The sequence below is a fragment of the Sardina pilchardus genome, chromosome 8 (assembly GCF_963854185.1).
Source record: "Sardina pilchardus chromosome 8, fSarPil1.1, whole genome shotgun sequence".
In the NCBI taxonomy this organism is placed as follows: domain Eukaryota; kingdom Metazoa; phylum Chordata; class Actinopteri; order Clupeiformes; family Clupeidae; genus Sardina; species Sardina pilchardus.
Genome location: NC_085001.1, coordinates 27,332,589 through 27,340,088, shown reverse-complemented (window position 1 = coordinate 27,340,088; position 7,500 = coordinate 27,332,589). Strand labels below are relative to the sequence as shown.

The 7,500-nt window shown below is 45.5% G+C and overlaps 1 long non-coding RNA gene across 1 annotated transcript in view; it reads right to left on the bottom strand.

Moving 5' to 3' along the window:
- The window catches only part of LOC134089126 (uncharacterized), a 2,418-nt gene extending 574 nt beyond the window's left edge, over positions 1 to 1,844 (bottom strand). Inside the window, exons 1-2 of the long non-coding RNA XR_009940022.1 lie at positions 1,687 to 1,844; positions 1 to 1,376 (exon numbers count right to left, since the gene is read on the bottom strand). The exon at positions 1 to 1,376 is cut by the window's left edge and continues 574 nt beyond it. This is a non-coding gene — a long non-coding RNA (uncharacterized LOC134089126). The remainder of the gene's footprint in view (positions 1,377 to 1,686) is intronic.
- Between the last annotated feature and the right edge of the window lie 5,656 nt (positions 1,845 to 7,500).

The following is a 7,500-nucleotide window of genomic DNA, read 5'->3' as shown; positions in this document are numbered from 1 at the left end:
CTTGATTGGCAATTACCGATCACTATGTGTGAACTCTTGAAAGACATGCTCTGTGAGGCCTGTCAATGAGTCACTGACCACAACTGGACACCTAAATAAACAGGCTAGATATCTGGAGGAGTCGCTTACGAGCAACGAGCTGCAGCCAGGCAAATGGTTTCACTTATAAAGGGCCATTCAGAACAGGAACGAAAACTACACAGACAACCGTAACTATAACCATATGAGCTTCCACACTGACCAACGAAAGACCAAAGGAAGTGTCTCATGTTGATAAATATGATGGCTGACAGTTTTTTTTTATTGAGTGATGTCAAACGATATTGTTCTTCATGTTGTTATCGTTATAGTATGCAATGTGGACGCCGTCATTCATATCAACTAGAGCAAAACGTCAAACTTTTTAAAGCGTTTGCTGTTATCGTTATATTTATCGTTCCAGGTGTGAACGGCCCAGCCGACAAAGCTGGAGCTTACAGCCCACAGCTGGCCCTGATCAGGTCCACATGTGGTGCTGATACGGCCCACATCTGGTCCAGACGCTGTTTCGATCTGAGAAGCAAAGTACCCGTGGTACAAGGTCCTGCAACCTCACCTGGACCTACGTGCTGAGCTCTCTGAAATGACTTTGGATTTTGATACATATACAAGAACAAAACAGAACAAAATAACAGAACAGAACAGTACACATAAACATACAAACTGCGCTGTCACATAGAGTTCCCAAAGAAACAATCCACAAGTCAAGTGCACAGGTCACACACAGTCAAAATGTTGCCACATACAGAGCACACATTCATTCAGACACACACACACACAGCAAACATTCCAAAATGACAAACACATACAAAACAGGTGTACAAAACATACAGTATCCAGATACACAAAGAGTGGATGTATAAATCAAAATAATAATAGTAATAATTTCATAATAATTGTACATAACATATATTTAAAGGCAACAGGAGGTAGATAGCAGGGGTCAGGATAAGAACAGAAATGGGGCTATTATTGTGTTCTCGTGGAACGTGATTCTAAATACTTTATAAAACAAGAGTTACAATACTTATGATTGGGGTAATAGAAGTGTAGTGTAACATGAGCGTAATCAGAGACTAGCAAGAGATACCAACACCCCTTTGTGTTTCCAAATGGTAGCCTCCCAACGTTTCTGGATGAGCTATTATTGGTTAACAGGGAGCCATGTGACAGTACCATGTCTCTTCATGTGAGAGGTGGGGGGGTGTGGGTGGATTTGGGGCATTTCTGCTCAGACAAACAGCACGGAGTGCGGAGGGCAGCGGCACTTTTCAAGCGACGACTCTCTCACCCAGGAACCATGGCAACCAGGTGCGGACGCAGCAGTCCAGAATGTTCTGGAATAGCACAGATGACACGACAGAGGTCAAGGTCATGACAGAGGTCAAGGTCACAACAGCCAATCACATTTTTCACATCTGGCAAAACTTGAGAGGAACATGCATTCAGTATACTGAGAGTTACTTTATAACATTGTGTATGTGTGTGTGTGTGAGCTGTGTGTGTGTGTGTGTGTGTGTAAATTCTTCCCCTGTGTCCAAAAGTCAAAATAAAAGCATTCATCTGTGTTGTGTGTATCTCCTCTCTCTCTCTCTCTTTCTCTCTTTGTGTGTGTATGTGTGTGTGTGTGTGTGTGTAAAAACTCACTTGTTGCCGTCTAACCCATCACCAGCACAACGGCTGTCGGTTGCCATGGCGTCGCTCTGACACTCGACACACAGCGAGCGCATCGTGCACCAGCTGGGCCGTCCATACTCTCTGCTTACACACCAGGCTGGACCGCTTCACACGCATGTACACACAGTAGCTGGAGAGGGAGAGAGGGAGAGAGGGAGAGAAGGAGAGAGGGAGGGAGAGAGAGAGGGAGAGAAGGACAATTTGTTATAGTAACGTTTATACTCACATTGCTGTATTTCAGTTCTCTTTCTTTTGTGAAACGACTGTGTCATTTGTAACAACAGCTTTGGTTAACACTGTTCTCAAACAGCCCTGCTGATAAAGCTCTTTGAATTTGAATTTGTCAGAGAGAGACAGAGAGAGAAGAACGGGGGGAGGACAGGAAGAGAGAAGAGAGGGAACTTTGATTATTACTTTATTTCCTTTTTCATGACCAGTGAAGATGGAAACCAATACTGAACACTAATACACAAGCATATTAAAGAGTGATAGAGAGCAAAAGCCAACAAATACTGTACACTTGTAGCATATCAAAGATTGATAGAGAGCAAAAGAAAGTAGAGAGAAAGAAGCGAGAGGGAGGGAGACAAAAACAGAAAGAAAGTGATATAGAGATGGAGAGAAGGGATAATGAAACAGAATGAAAGAGCAGAAGCTGGCGGGACGGAGAGATGTGCAGATTGAAAGAGAGGAGAGAAGGACCAGTGCGTGTGTGTGTGTGTGTGTGTGTGTTTGTACTGTTGTACTGTATGGAGACAGAACTCTTTAAAAGTTTACAGCTCGACAATAAATTGTCAGACCAATATCTTTGCGGAGCTGCAGCTAACCCACTAAAAGAACCACAGTCATGTTTATCACTGCCACAAAGAGGGGAAATGTCTGTTGTCATGCCAACGCGGACAGCTGGAGTGTGTGATTGCGGCTGGAAAGCGCCGGTAATCTTGCCCCGCTCTGAAGCGTAACTCACCCACCCTTTTCCCAGTGCTACAGGGGTCAGGATACCTCCCAGCTACACACACACACACACACACACACACACACACACACACTGACACACACACACAGACGAACAGATACACACTCACATACGTATACACACACACACACACACACACACACACACACACACACACACATACTGTACACACACACACACACACACACTCTCTTTCTCTCTCACTTTTGCACACACACAAACACTACCTACTGTATGTTTTTTTTTGTTTGCCAAATGAAACCATATCTACAGATATAGACATTTACAGAATGTTACAGAAACACACACAGACACAGACACAGACACAGACACAGAACACACACACACACACACACACACACACACACACACACACACACACACACACACACACATACACACACACATAATTTGGGATACCAGAAACTCATGTTTGTGTGTTTTTCACTATTTTGTGCAAAGTGCACGGAAGAGAGTGTTTTTGTTCCACTATTCCATAAGTAATAGCACTTTCTGTTTGTTTTGACTGTAGGTCTATGATTACACCAAATTATTCTGGTTTGACACTTTGTTGTGGGATTCCAAAGTATGTGTCAGTATATTTTGAGTACCGGTAAATGTGTAATTTTATTACCTATGAGAGATGGATATACAGTATGTGTATTGTCTTCTCTCTCTTTCTCTCTCTCTCTCTCTCTGTGTATGTATTTAAGTTGTATGTGTGTGTGTGTGTGTGTGTGTGTGTGTGTGTGTGTGTGTGTGTGTGTGTGTGTGTCTGCACGCATGCTTCCATTTGTTTTAGGGATTTCCTGTGTGTAGCTTGATGACTTCCTAATAAGATGTGCCACAAGGTAGTAATAATTATCTTTAATGAAATACAAACAGCACACAAGCACGCACACACACCCAGAGAGAGAGAGGGGGGGCTGGAGACGGCAGTGCAATCTTATCTCAGACTTCAATATAATTACAGCCAATTGTAGGCGCCTGCACACGTAAGAGAACAGCAGTTCTGTGCATCCATGGACTAGTATAGCAACACTACTGCTTTTGGCTTCACACACACACACACACACACACACACACACACACACACACACACACACAGAGAGACTGGTGTAGCAACATTGGCACTTCTAGTATTTCCGTTTCTACCAGCAAATGTAATCATTCATGATGTAATGATTTGGCTTTGTTTTTGACCAAATATTGATATACTTTCTGGCAAATGTTATTTTTTTTCTTCCAGTAAATGTTATGAATGTTTTACAATAAATATTTATGATGCATAATAAAAACTAAACAACATTTGTGTTTTATTTAAGGGAGGAGAGAGGGAAAAGGAGGGAGAGGAAAAGGAGGTAGAGTAATTATTGTGGAGGAGGGCGACCACAGGTGGCGGCCATCTTGGATATATGCCAATAAAAAATGTGCCACCGCCCAAATTTCACGTTATCTTTCAGAAATACTGACTTGATGTCCCAAGCTGCCACAAAATCCAAGACTTCAAAAGGAGACTGGTACAGTATGTACGCATGCATGTATGTACATGTATGTGTGTATGGGGCTGTATACACATGTACTTATGACAGTATCTGTTCATGCAAACCTGTAAGGTGGATATATGTTTTGATTTCTTGGCCTGTATGTAGGTTATTGATATTTTGCCTATTTGTCATGCCAATGAGGCATTTTTTCATGAGTCCGGACTTGAAAAGCCAGATGGGCTCTCTGCTATTCACTTTGCTCCCAACAAATTGACCTAATCCCTCTTACTGTGCTAGGGAAGACAGAAAACAACGACACACAGACCGCTGGGTTCAGTCTTTTTAATGCCTGTTTCAAGAGTTCACTATCCGAAAATTTGCCAGATAAATAAATGGATGTGGGAGTGCTTGGTGTAGGTCACTAGTCAGGGTCCTGACGAGCTTCTCGTGAGCACGGTGGCTCTGCGCTGGCATTACCACTCGTGGTCGTGAAGTGCATCATGGGATCACGCCGGGCGTTAACTGCGCTGGCAGACGTCAGCCCGGAGTGACGACCGTGCGCACCCGTGAAGCTTAACATGATATCGTGCCTGACCTGCAGCGGAGGCCAGGCAAGATGCCAGACGACGGATAAATGCAGCACGAATAGGGGGACCAGACTAGACCTGAGCTTGGAGACTATATTGCAATTTAAGTAGCAGAAACATTATGATTATAATTAAGCGGAGATAGCAAGTTGGGCAAGGTCGCAGGCTGGGGTCCTGAAGTGCACCGCTGTATCACACCAACCAGACTGCGCCGGCAGCATTTGGTGTGATCTCTGTGAGCACCCCCCGTCATAAGCGAGACGGGAGGCAAGCGGGAGACGAACGGGAGGCGAATGGGGAGGTGGTGGGTTGCGAGCGAGAAAAAACGCTGCAGAAGCACCGGCAGGTGAGCGTTGGCTAAGCCATCAAGTTTATAGGAAGTGGAGGCGTGGCAAGTTTTCGTCACGTTCCTCTCGAACTTAAGTTTGCAACTGCATTTCAAGAGTTCACTATCCGAAAATTTGCCAGATAAATAAATGGATGTGGGAGTGCTTGGTGTAGGTCACTAGTCAGGGTCCTGACGAGCTTCTCGTGAGCACGGTGGCTCTGCGCTGGCATTACCACTCGTGGTCGTGAAGTGCATCATGGGATCACGCCGGGCGTTAACTGCGCTGGCAGACGTCAGCCCGGAGTGACGACCGTGCGCACCCGTGAAGCTTAACATGATATCGTGCCTGACCTGCAGCGGAGGCCAGGCAAGATGCCAGACGACGGATAAATGCAGCACGAATAGGGGGACCAGACTAGACCTGAGCTTGGAGACTATATTGCAATTTAAGTAGCAGAAACATTATGATTATAATTAAGCGGAGATAGCAAGTTGGGCAAGGTCGCAGGCTGGGGTCCTGAAGTGCACCGCTGTATCACACCAACCAGACTGCGCCGGCAGCATTTGGTGTGATCTCTGTGAGCACCCCAACAAAGCCAGTAATGTGGGGACCCCTGACCAGGACCCTGCCACCTTGAATATTATGTCTTGTCATTGAGATGAGATTTGAAGTGAAAAGAGAGGAGCAGCATAGTGCGATGTAGTTGGCTTAAGACCTCAAGGTTAACTTTGACATGCAGGGCAATGAACTCGCAGTAGCAGAGCTCGGGTCATTACAGGGCAACACGGGTCAGTGCATGGGAATACAGCTTGCAGTTGCAGAGCTTGGAGTCAGTGCAGGATAGTACAGCTTGCAGTTGCAGAGCTTGGGGTCAGTGCAGGATAGTACAGCTTGCAGTTGCAGAGCTTGGGGTCAGTGCAGGAGAGTGCGGCATGCAGTTGCGGAGCTCAGGGTCAGTACGAGCGGTACTGCTTACCATTGCGGAGCTCAGAGTCAGTACAAGCGGTACTGCTTGGCAGGGATCATGCAGGAACTTACTGCGCTGGCAGAAGTCGAGAAGGAACCAAAAGCATCCCAAAAAATGCAAGCAAGTTGAAAAGACCTTCGCTGGGAATCTAAGAAAGGTATCTAAGAACCCTGGCAGAGCTGCCCAGAGAGCGAACATTCTGGCTGTAGACTTGAATTTTCCCCTTTGGGAATCAATGAAGTATCGATCTACAGTATCTATACATTTGGTATAGTCAGTTTCGGCCAAATTTGGACAATAAGGAGTTTGTTATCTGGGTGCTAGACCATTTCTGCTGCAATGTAACCTAAAGATGCAACGGTCTGTGCAAATTTCAATAGCATTGGTCGATGTTGGAGTTGTGCTTGGAACAATAGAGGGCTTGAATGACCAGATCAAAATTTAGAGAATGAGAGCATCTCAGCAGGAGAGGGTTGGGCAATGAAGTGAGCGGTACTAGTGAAGAGCATAAAGTCATGTTGTAGCTGAAACTGAGTGATTGTTAAGAGAAACCAAGCTTGGCAGAGTCTATTCTCAGCCAAAATGCTCTGCAGGGATCGAGTCACAGCACAGATACGTGCATGCACCCCAGGGATGCAAGCAACTGAGGCACCTAGAAGATGAAGCAAGAGGGTTTGGTAAGGAGCAGAAAGAGAACCTGAAGATTCAGTAACATCCATAGATTAACCTGGGAATGAAAGAGGAAGGAACATTGTTAGAATGATGTGGTGACCCCGAGAGTGATGGCACAGCTCCAGGGAAGGAGGTGAAGGAGTAACCCAGGACGCGGTCCTTAGGGGAAAGGGGTGTAGGCACGAACGCGGTTCGGTGATAGGCAGAGGAAAGATGTAGCGACGCGGTCGCTACAGCTAGGGAAGGAGGTGGCTCATCACTCTGGGTCAGTAGGACACCTATGCTGGAGAGAAGTGGTTAGACATGACAAGAAATAAAATATGAAGACCTGTGCTGCGGCTCTGTTGCTCCACGGATCAGCTAGAAAGGGCAAAATAAAACTAGGACAGCAGTGTTTTAGTAACCAGAGATATCAATATGCATCAATATAGTAATGTCTAGTGCAAGGAAAGAATAAAAACTGTAGCCAACCATATAGTAGCTAGCAGCAAAAGAGAAATGGTGAGCAGCATGAATTATGGTGAATTCCAGAGAATGGCTCAGAGCTACACGCTGGTGTATAATGCTCTCTTGGTCAGCTAGGATGGAATGGAGCAGAGCTACACGCTGGTGTATGCTCTCTTGGTCAGCTAGGATGGAATGGAGCAGAGCTACACGCTGGTGTATGCTCTCTTGGTCAGCTAAGGATGGAATGGAGCAGAAAACGCTAGTGTATGCTCTCTTGGTCAGCTAAGGATGGAATGGAGCATAGCTACACACTGGTGTA